The 12,394-nt window shown below is 39.2% G+C and overlaps 1 long non-coding RNA gene across 1 annotated transcript in view; it reads right to left on the bottom strand.

The window, feature by feature from the left end:
• The window catches only part of LOC140226018 (uncharacterized), a 108,111-nt gene that overhangs the window by 48,459 nt on the left and 47,258 nt on the right, over positions 1-12,394 (bottom strand). Inside the window, exon 2 of the long non-coding RNA XR_011900831.1 lies at positions 392-454. This is a non-coding gene — a long non-coding RNA (uncharacterized lncRNA). The remainder of the gene's footprint in view (positions 1-391; positions 455-12,394) is intronic.

Here is a 12,394-nt window from a genome sequence, read left to right as displayed (position 1 = left end):
TCACAAAAAGTGCTTCGATTAGTTCCAAATGTACTGCTACACGCGCTTGACAATCCGGCAAAGCTAGGTTTCACCCCGAAATCGATCATCCACCTTGCAGGTATAGCCACAGACACAACATCGGCGTATAAACAATAAAAACTCAGCAGCAGGGAGGAGACATTTCTGCGGCGAGGGAATTTTTATAAGTCATAAAATATGTTTTTTTACGGGCGATACACCGTATCCCTGCCTGTAAACCTTGACTCGAAACAGAACCATCCCCTTTAGTTCTTGATCCTCTTGAACCGCGCAGTCCGCACCCTAACCCTCCCGATCTCCACCATAAAATAGAAATATGAAGCTTTAAATAAAACGCTCCGAAGAAAAGAGATCATGAAAGCAAACTTACAGTTGTCGATGTATTGCCTGTCCGCAGTCTTCCATGAGCTTAACATCCTCTCTACATGCAATTCTGCAAGAAACAAAAACAAGCGTATGAGAAAGCGTACAATGGTCATTTGCCTCGTCACATGTAAGATCTTTTGATAAAAAAAAACATAATTTGTTAGCTTTCTGCCTAGCATAGTTCGAGATATTCTCTAGGGTCGATACTTTAATATTCCGCACATTAAAATGAGGGAGTTGAAATCCAACTTACGAGAAACATAGAAAGTCCCAAACTTCTTAGAACTGAAATGTAAGCTCTGATTCACGCTATCAATTTTTCAAACCATTCCATAATTAGTGCTAAAATTCTGCCTGCTTCAATCACTACTTCTTTGCTTGGTAATAAAATGATCCCTACCAAATAGGGACCAACGATTTGATATTTTAATTTTAAATTTTTATGATATTTATTTTCCGTTCAGTTCTTAAAATTTGCTTTATTTTTTAATTTGATTGTTCCCTGTTTCTTCCAATTTTTCTTCTCATTTCTTCATTTCACTGACCTTGAAAGAGGGAGCATTTCCGGATCGAATTACTTAATTAGGAAGTATATACACGTTATGGGAACACCTAGGAATCTGAACGCTATTGAAAACCTGCACATAAGAGGCGCGAAAGGCTTCGAGGACCGCAAAGTGGTCAGGTGACGTAATCCCCAGTACGTAAAATAAATTCAACGTGTAAACATGCATAAGAGTAGACGCACATTGACCGAAGTGACGTGAGCAGCGGACGGAATTATTAGTCGTGTATGCGAGGAATATCTCTAAAATGTTCCGCGGCAATTTATCAGCTCATTGCCATGTTCATCGCCCCGCTCCGAGCCAAAAAAACACCAGTTGCGCGGAAATGCAATCAACTTGTGCCGCAACGCAATCAGAGAGCTAAAAGGACAAGGACTGAGTGCGTCTTTCAAAATTGAAAATGGTATCTGTGCGGAAATAAACACCTCTAACGATGGGACTCGCGCGACCGGGGGGGGGGGGGGATGGAGTGCGAACCTTGAGGCGCCGAGCGAAGCCAATTTCGCGGACGGGCTAAAACGGGGAAAAATGCACTCGGCTCCGAGTGCAGACACTATGAATGATTAATGGCGTTTGCACCTGATAGTATCATCGCGCACACCCTTCAAAACAAATCAACTCTTCTCATCGCCGATCCCGTTCCGACTTAGCCGACGGGACGGCGACAGTCGCTGATTTTTCGAGATCTCTTCCCTCTCTCGTCCTTCTCATGTCACACCGTGTCCCTTCAATTTCTTCCCCTATCCCTCGTTTATACTCGAAATGATGGTAATTAATGATCATATTTTACTCAAAGCCGTCACAACTATAAGACCTTGTCTCATGAAATGGAGCATTTGCACTCACAAATTTTATTGCTTCATCTGAGAGAGCTTGGTGATCTAGGTTCGCCGTGTTTTTCATACTTTTTTTCTGGAATGGAAAATCGGAGGAAAGAGGATTTAAAAGTGAGAAAATGTGCCGCCTTGTGAGGTCATCGGGCGGCATTTTTCATTTGAACCCGTGTATTTTGGCAGATGAGTTTTTTTTGTTATAATATGCTTCCAATAATGGTTTAGTTCAGAAACCAAGGAAGTTCTCGTGCTTAATTTTCATGCTTAGCAGTTTCTACTTCGAATGCAAGACGTGCAATTAGTTATTTGTGGCGCGACGTTTTAGAACGCTTAAAATATATCCTTGAAATACAACGCTTCAAAAATATACTTACTTTGAGACGTAATTGCTGGTCGAATATATATAACTATTCTGCCGTGCTAAGGAAAAACGCCGTATGAGTCTTCAGGCGTTTTTCCTTCAATTCCAAATTCTTCCTTTCCTTCAATAAAATACGAATTTTGAGAGAATTTTGTAACTCTTCTTCTTCCAATATTTCAGAGAATTTTTTTCGTCATCGGATCTAAATTATCTTAAAATATCATGAGAAAATATTCTTAATTCTCCTTGTAAATGAGCATTCAATTGGAGGACATTTGGCAACACTCGAATTTTCATACGGCGTTTTTCCTTAGCACAGCAGTATTGGAGAGCGCCTACGCTTGGATAATACATTCAATAATTGTACACCTACAAACTGCAGAGTGATTATGCGAAAATGAGATATAGCGATAAATTTTATCCCAGCCGTAAAGTCCAAAGCCTACATTTACGACTTCCCCGTCTTAAATACGTTAAGAGCACTCCAGTGCTCGAGAGTCAGCGATAAAAATGCCCACAAATTCCATGGCGAACATTTCACGAAAAAGAACCCTTTCCGTCCTTTTTTTCCTTTTTCAACCTTTTTCACCCCTTTTCACCCTTTTTCACCTTTTTCACCTTTTTTATCTTTTTTCACCTTTTTCACCCTTTTCTCCGGGGTCGGAAGCATTGGAATCCTGATTCCCCCTCACCTGTCGTGATTTAAGCCCCATAAAAATAGAAAACCTCCGTTTTGCGAAATATTTTGTTTTTTTGCGTAAGATTTGAAAACAGAAGAGTCAGCTGAAAATACCTTGACACCCCTTGAAACTCTTCATCCTTCCTATAATACCGAAATTAGTTACGAGAAGTAAATATTTTACCATTCATTGAAACCACCGGTGGAAATGTGAGGTACAAGAGTAAAAGGAGGAGTTGCGTTTTGGGCCATTTCCGGCCCCACCTGGATTTTGCTAAATGTTTCATATTTTCAAAGTACTAGTCTTAGGTAGACTCTGTGCCAAATATTAGACCGAACGGAGCCCATGCAAGGGCGCAGCAGCGCCTCAAACCCAAAATCCTGGAATCGAAAAACAATTATTTTCGTCGACTTTTTCGACTGTTATCACTCTTCCAGCACATGATTTTTATGTATTTTTTTGCGTACTTTTCGTTTCTGGCCTTTTTAAAGGCCTCCGATAAATTTTAAGGGGCCTTTTGGCCCATTGTTGCCATTTTTGGCCCATTTTTAGGGTTTTTTTCCATTTAACACATTCAAAACTCAATTTAATCCAAAAACTGTGTATATTTTTGAAAAGTACGTAAAAAAATGAATAAAAAATGTTCAGTAAAATTTTTTCCTATGTCGCCAAATTTCCGAGAAAATTGGTCCCAAAGTGTCAAAAACGGCAAAAAATCGATAAATCGCCGCGTCTAAGGTTCAAGAAAGTGGAGTACATTTTTCATACTGTACCAGATAACAGCTCTTATCCATCCATACAACATACTAAAATATCATAGTTGTACCTGGATTCCCACGATGTGAAAATTGACCGAGATGTCGATTTTAGCGGCCTTTTTATACTTGAAGGTAGCTCTTTTGAATGTTTTTCGACCTTAGTCACCCTCTATGGGTGTGTACTGTATGTATTTTTCTACGTACTTTTCATATCTGGCCATAAAAATTGCTTCCTGTGAATTTTAAAAGGCCCAACGGTCCATTGTTGCCAATTTTCACCAATTTTTAGGGGTTTTTTCAAGTTTACGTGTGTGAAACTTAATTTAATCTAGAAACCGTGTACAATTTCGGAAAGAACGTAAAAAAATACATAAAAATGTGATTTGTACCTTTTCCCTACGTTGCCAAATTTTCGAGAAAAATCGTCCTGAAGCGCCAAAAATGCTAAAAATTGGATTAATCATCACGTCGGAGGTTCTAGGAAGTGAATTATGACATTCATGTGGATCGTCGGACACTTTCTCCACGCATTTTCTGTTGTTCGGTATATTTGGCCTGTAGCAAGCATCTTGAGAACCAAGGATTATATCGAGGTTACAGGAATAAAGAGGTGAACTGGAGTGAAGGATAAAGTAAAAGCACCTTGAGGGCCCGTTTTGTCACGTTCATCTGCGCCATTACATGTTCCTTGAGATGCATTGCAATTTTCCATTTTCGATACGTTATTTGTAGTGAAAGAAAACTTGAAATTCACTTCTTGGAACCTCCGACGTGATGATTAATCCAATTTTTGGCATTTTTGGCGCTTCAGGACGATTTTTCTCGAAAATTTGGCAACGTAGGGAAAAGGTACAAATCACATTTTTATGTATTTTTTTACGTTCTTTCCGAAATTGTACACGGTTTCTAGATTAAATTAAGTTTCACACACGTAAACTTGAAAAAACCCCTAAAAATTGGTGAAAATTGGCAACAATGGACCGTTGGGCCTTTTAAAATTCACAGGAAGCAATTTTTATGGCCAGATATGAAAAGTACGTAGAAAAATACATACAGTACACACCCATAGAGGGTGACTAAGGTCGAAAAACATTCAAAAGAGCTACCTTCAAGTATAAAAAGGCCGCTAAAATCGACATCTCGGTCAATTTTCACATCGTGGGAATCCAGGTACAACTATGATATTTTAGTATGTTGTATGGATGGATAAGAGCTGTTATCTGGTACAGTATGAAAAATGTACTCCACTTTCTTGAACCTTAGACGCGGCGATTTATCGATTTTTTGCCGTTTTTGACACTTTGGGACCAATTTTCTCGGAAATTTGGCGACATAGGAAAAAATTTTACTGAACATTTTTTATTCATTTTTTTACGTACTTTTCAAAAATATACACAGTTTTTGGATTAAATTGAGTTTTGAATGTGTTAAATGGAAAAAAACCCTAAAAAATGGGCCAAAAATGGCAACAATGGGCCATAAGGCCCCTTAAAATTTATCGGAGGCCTTTTAAAAGGCCAGAAACGAAAAGTATGCAAAAAAATACACCAGAATCATGTGCTGGAAGAGTGATAACAGTCGAAAAAGTCGACGAAAATAATTGTTTTTCGATTCCAGGATTTTGGGTTTGAGGCGCTGCTGCGTCCTTGCATGGGCTCCGTTCGGTCTAATATTTGGCACAGAGTCTACCTAAGACTAGTACTTTGAAAATATGAAACATTTAGCAAAATCCAGGTGGGGCCGGAAAAGGCCCAAAACGCAACTCCTCCTTTACGGTATTTCTGGAAAAATAAGTGCGAGGTTCAAAGATTAAATTTCGGCTTGTATCTCACGAGTAGAATAAACTTGCCGTGACGTTGGTTATTTTGGTTCATTCCAACACGAAAAACGATTTAAAGAAGAATGAAAAAAAAGGAGTAAGGGATCGGGGGTTTTCGTAAATTTACTTATCTACCGCACAGTTTGATAATATTTTTGTTTAAACCGCTTTCTTTGACACAGGAGCAGCCGAAAACAGCTCAGTTAGGTTTGAACCTAACATTCAACTAAACGTACTCCCCGGAGCGATTTTGGCCTATCTTGCACGATTGAAGGCGCATCAAAACTTCAATTCACTTCTGCGTTCAGGATTTCTTTTGAACTTAGTTTTCAATGCAAATCGAACAGAGGGATACAAAATAAGGACGAAGGAAGTGGGCATTATCGAAAATGATTTACTTTCCGCACATTTTTATGTTCTTTTCGCTTAAACTGCTGTCTTCGCCTTAGAAGTATACTTATAGTGGGAAACAGCTCATTGTTAGTTAGCTTTGAACCTAACATACAATTAAACGTGTTCCCCGGAGCGATTGTGGCCTACCTCACACGATTGAAGGCGCATCGGAACTTCAATTCACTCTTTCGTTTACGATTGCCGGGCCCATTCGTTCGGACCGTGTAATCTGCTTTTCAGGATTGTGATGGACTCTATTACAAGTCACTGATTCCTTGACAATTGAATCGCTCGCTTTACAGTCTGCTTAATTTGACGTCAACTAATTTGTCATCTGATTTGAGAATTCACTGATTCAGCTGCAACAGCAAAATTCGTCCTATCTGATTTGAATTTACTCACTGATTTGTCTGAAACAGCGATGTTCGTCTCGTTTTCATACAAACAAGACCTAGGATGGAGCAGTCAGTGCGTAAAAATTGGACTGCGTTTTGCAATATTAACAACTGCAATGTACAGCCCACCTGAAAAACACTCTTGTGCATAGGAAAACGAACGGTTCATATACGTCGTTTCTAAACTGAGCAAGACATTACGTACAAAATGCAGTCCAATTGACGTTGATTCAAGCAAAATACCAGTAATTCCATATTATTCCACAAGAGAGCCGCATTCATTGCTGCACGCTTTCGTAAGTAAAATAGTGTCCTTTTCTGTCGATTTCTAACATTGAAATCTCTTCCTTATGAGTCGATAGCGCTTACTGGTGTCGCGCGTAACCAGTGGCGTGCCGTGAATTGCTATAAATCGATTTTTATGCCATTTAAACCTATGGCAAAGAATCGACTCTTAAGGTGTTCGCTGCGAACACCCTATTAATCGATCTTTTTCCATAGGTTTAAATAACAGAACAATCGACATATCGAATAGCACGCCACGCCACTGCGCGTAACGTGAAATTAAAAGGGCCCTTTTTACGGAGTTGCTGACTAAAATTCGTCGATTCGATCATTCGAAAACTTTCCGAGGATCTTATGAGTCGACGATTTCAAAAAATATCCGCTCGGACGCTACTGCATGGGTTTCTCAAAATTCCATTTTTACTCTCTTCGGTAAGACGGCAGTCATAGGCGAAGTCATAGTCCATAGTGAAGGGGGGCATGGGGGCGTAGACCCGAAAAATGGAGGAAGAACAAGGACGAAAGAAAGAAGGGAGGAACGGAGGAGAGAAGAAGAAAGGATTCTTACATTTGGTAATTATTCATGACGCATTTGACTTGAACCGCACATTAGCTTTTTAGACAAATTTCTATAGGAGTCCCCCGACCCCCCTACCGCCTCTCCTCCGTTTAAGGTGCCTGTATCCGCCTATAACGCTGGTAATGTTTGAGTCACCCCCTCGGCTAATAATCGACGGAGCGAGTCCGTTTGCCGGCGACTCCTACATACTTTATCGGCTGTTTACATTTTTCCGTTTCTATTTTTCTTGATCCCTGCCGAAGGGATATACAAATAACTCAGGCTGGAGGCGCATGAATGTCCGTTTCTTCGGGGCTGCGACCCGATTCTTTCCGACGGGCGGCGAAGAAAAACCCCGACCTCTTGGGTTTTTCCGCCATCCACTTCCCTGGCCGTGTTTACCATTTCGTCTTGAAACAACAACTGTTCAATTATTTATCGGTGACCGGAACAGGCTAGGCACCGAGCGCGGAGCACCAGGCATCGGCCACGACCAAGATCGATATAATTAATGTGCTTGTACAATCAAATGAGTTTACAGAATGAGCGCCGCCGCCGAGCTGATCGATACGTGCTCCGGCTCCGTGTGTGAGTACATTCGGCAACAGACCGCTGCTCCGCTATGGAGCAACTTCCCTCGACTAACGCTCATCCTGGAAAATTATTCTTACTTAGAACCAATGGTTAATCAGAATTTCTAAAGTTGTTTTTTTTTTTTTCAATTTTGGGAAATCCTGATTTTTTACTGCGAAATCCTGATTTCATAATTTTTCCAAATCCTGATCAAATCCTGATTTTTTTGCGGAGAAATATTAAAATTTCTCTAGAATTTCGGACGGCCGTCTTTGTTTAAATCCTGCTTTTACGACCGATTTTTCCTCAAATTCTGATGAGATCGGAATAAAATCCTGATTGACCTCAAATCCTGATAGAATCGGGAAAATCCTGATGCTAGACACCCTGTTAACAGAAGATACGGAGTATAACCATTTGGACCGCGTTCAGCAGAAAGGAACCAAGTCACGTTACCTATTGCCAAATTTAACCTGGGAATGGAGATGTTGCATGTGTGAGGAATTTGCGATTTGACTGTTGATTCTTACGTAAAAGTTCGCGAGAAACACGATGATGCCACTTGTTTTCTCTGAAATCAACTCCCAAGCTCAAAAAAAGCTCTCAAGTTGAAGCCAAAATGGAGGAAATATCCCACGCTATCCTGAGAGTCCACCTGTACACCAAGACAAACTCTCCATGCAAAGATAGGGAGCCAATACTTTAACAGGGCTGCCACTTTATTTGGGGACTTCAAAACTGAAAACACGGCATCACTGCTAATGTATTTGTTCCCTATTCTTTGCATGGAGAGTCTGTCTTAATGTACATGTGGACTCTCAGAATAGCGTGGGATATCCCCTCCATTTTGGCCTCAACTTGAGAGCTTTTTTTGAGCTTGGAAGATGATTTCAGAGAAAACCAGTAGCACCATCGTGTTTCTCGCGAACTTTTACATAAGAATCAACGGTCAAATCGCACACATGCAACATCTCCATTGAATATTTTAGAATAGAGTGGATTCCTTTTGAGAGTTTTAAAGAATTTGCTTCGTAGTATGCGGAAAATTCACCGGAGAAACCGTGCAACCGTTTTCATATAAAAAATTAAACGGCCCAATTAAAATTGGCAATAGCTGATAAGTCTTGGTTCCTTTCTGATTGACGCGGTCCAGGTCTGCTGTGATAGCGGGGAGAGCAGTAAGTGTCAAATTTTCGAAATCGAGTTTCCCTCAAAATTCGTCTGATCTATCTTAGGTGAAATCACTGAAATAGCTAGAAGAGAAAAGTTCATTTTAATTATATACAAACGAGACATACAGAGAAGTGGCCACACTCTGTCTGTGTGGGTCTTCTAGTTATCGGTCGACCCCTTCTGGTAGAAAGGGCGCAAATCCACAAAACTAAATTTTACAAGCTACATAAAAGGCTGATTTTCTAGCTAGGTGAGATGACTCAACAGTTTTTGGATTGTTTAAAGCACCGGGCCAGCCGGCCAGCATCTGTTTAAGAGATCTGGAATAATTTTATGGAAAAGTGTGATAAATTTGGAAACGAGGGGCAATTTTTAGAAGCTTTTTAGCTAGCTTGAAATTTTGGACTTACGCGCGCCCTTTTTCAAAAACATGAAGGAAAATTGAAAAAAAAAAATCGTAAAAATTAAAGGCTTAATAAAAGGGAGTTTAAAAAGTTTTATCACTCATCTTCGATACTTCAGTAGAGCATAAAGGTGTGACCTTGAGATAAGGGCGAACGTTTAGAGGCATTGCTCTCTCACAAAATGGAAAAAAAAATCTCAGAAAATTTGTAAGTATCTTCCAGATACCCAAAAATTTAAAAAAAAAGGATTTTGAAAATTTCGGTCTCATACTCTCCTACCAGAAATCGATTCAATTGGAACAAGTCCATACAATGATTGTCTTGAAAATTTTCCGTAAGAAAAATATTGTGATACGGTTCGGAAACCAATGCAAACCAAAAAAAATACAGCATCTCTTTTATAAACTGAAAAATCAACACTTCATTTAAAGGTTCAAGTTTCCTCTGCACTACAATTGATCATAAACAGATCCACCTATTTCAAATAGTTTAAACATTTTGAACTCGGCGTATTCTATTAAATGGAACAACTATGTAATTGATAAGAAGAGTACCTTACGACCTACAGTACAGAATTTATTGCGGGAACAAGTTACCTACCATCCGAAATTCTCAAGCTACATTGTCCAAGAAGTGCTTCTAGCGAATGATTCTGATCGACGTTCTTTAGATGAAAAGCACCCGCGTTTGAGAGAAGTCAATGATAAACAAAAGAGCTCTATTTTTCATTCTACAAAAATAAAACTACCGTTCTTTTTCCGTTTCTCTCACTAATCTATCGTACACAGAAATCTCCTAAGTCACGTTTCCTGATGTGAGCTATGAGTAAAATCACTTCCAATATTTTCACCCCTTCGAAAATGGTTACTTGAGCTGCGAGCGCTCATAAGGGACGGACAATTTGTTTTTCTATCACCCTTACTTGTCTGAAAAAACGTGAGTGACATTATTTCAATTGATTGAAATCGAACGAGTGTCCGTGACACAGTAACCTATGAAGGAATGAACCATTCATTGAGGGTATAGATTGTCCCCAATCAAAGGAGTCTTAGAAAGACCTCGTGTGAAATATCCCCTCACGGATCCGTTTACTTGTTATCATACGGTACACGAATAAAAGTGCACTATTGCCGCTTAATTTATGCATATTTGTGGATCAAAATCTCTTTTAAGGTTCGATTTTCAATGTTGCGCACCTCATATGAATGCCATGAAAGAGGAATATCATATTTCTGTTACGAGAATTGTGCGGCATGCTTCACTGTTATTACTTTTCTGGTGTTATTTTACATTCACAAATCTACAGCGTAAGCTTTGAGAGTAAGTTTACTTCGGTACGTGATTGTATTCTCGCATTTTTCTGTTCAAAAGATACTCGTGTAACTATAGAATATAAGCATCTAAGTCGTTCAGTTGGTGCAATATTTCGTGTTTAAAGCTGACTAAGCTATTTTAAAGTTATTTCACTAAACGATTTGCTAGAATGATTTAGTGGAGTTTTTTTAAGAAAAAGTTTATTAAAAGCTCTCTGTCACCATAACTTTTAGACTTCTCCTGAGGCTTCGTTCAAAGTCAGCGTAGAATTAAGTTAAAGTTGAGTTCACCTCATAGGTAAGCTTTAAGATAGATAACACATAGTCTGTTGCGGAGCACACTTGCAAAAACTCAAACGCTCGTTTTAAGATAATTGCACCCAAACTGCTGTCAGCTGTCATGTGTAATGCGGAAAAGAATTATTCTAAGAAAAAAATGGCACGCATTTATGCATAAATGTCACAATTTGTCAAGAGGACAGAACATGCACTCAGAATACTAGCATGTTTCTCTCTTCTGAGCTCGCCTTCCAAAGTCTCGGCTACCAACTAACGTTTCATCATGAACATATCATAAACTGTTTTAGTGTCCTTGAAAGTGTCGGAAGAAAATTTAATTAAAGAAATCAGAATTCTGCATGCAAATTCCAGATATGTCAGTTGCAGAGTGCGACAATCGCGAACGAGGGTGGCTAAAGTTTGTAAAGTGGTAAGCAAATATAAGTCTCAACGTCCAACACTAGAAGAGGAATACGAATAAATCGTCGAAATTGTGGAGTTAAGTAAGGAATATTTTAGAATATATTAAAATATATACAAATATATAGTAACATTTCGACGCGATATTTTCGTTCGTTCTATTTTCTTTTAATGTACCCAAAAAAAATTGAATTTCATCCGAATTTCTGAATCGTTACATTGAGGATACATATTTTCCCTTTAATTATGGTAAAAACTGGAGCAGAAAGACAAGAATGATGACACAGGCGCAGTTTAGTGGATGCTAATATGAGCTTCACGCCAACTCACCAACTGCACTGCGTTTGGCGCAATGCGAGAAGTACTCATGCACTCTTGTAGGCGCTAATATGGGCTTGACGCCAACCGCACTGTTTAGCGCAATGTGTGAAGTATTCTTAGAGTCTTGCAGGCGCCAATGAACGTTTAACACCGGTCGCACTGTGTGCGGCGCGATTATTCGAACTCGCGTAAGGATAATCGCGGCATCGAATAATAGAGCTTAAAAGGCCTATCGACAGTGTAAGTCGGCAATCATACAACTCGGTTTGCGACGTCGCAGACTTCCTGTCATACTTTATTTTTTAAACGAAAAACTACTCAACGGAAATTCTTTAAAGCTGCCGTGATTTTTCTTTTCCGTGCGAAGAAAATCCTGCATAAACTTCAAGGCATGATGTTAATTTGTTCTCCTTTAAAAAAATAGCGTAGAGGCGGAGATTTTCAGACACCGCAATAAACGAGTTATGTAATTCCCGACTTACACCGTCGATATGCTGATAGAGAGGTTAAAATAATTTTATTGTCAAAATCCGTTCGTATTAATAATTATACGATATAAAAATGGATGATTGACAAGTAAAAGGTAACTTAATTCCTCAACATCTCGTTTGCACTCTCCATTCTTACCATGATTGAAACAGACTCATTTTGTTGCTTCAGAGACTTTAGAATAACAACAAAAGATCAGTAATAGTCGATAATTTGCAGCGAACTGCAAAGATTGGTTCAAACTTACAATATTTTCGTCTCTCAAGACTACACTGAACAGCAAACTGCAAAACTTCGATTAAGATCTTACCTGCAACAGACAAAAAAGCATGAACATTAATGGACTAAAAAAAGTAAAATTTTCAAATTTAGAAGACAGCAATACG

This window comes from Bemisia tabaci, chromosome 1, assembly GCF_918797505.1.
Source record: "Bemisia tabaci chromosome 1, PGI_BMITA_v3".
Lineage (NCBI taxonomy): Eukaryota > Metazoa > Arthropoda > Insecta > Hemiptera > Aleyrodidae > Bemisia > Bemisia tabaci.
Note: the sequence above shows the minus strand (reverse complement) of the source record. Positions and strands in the feature narration are given on the sequence as shown.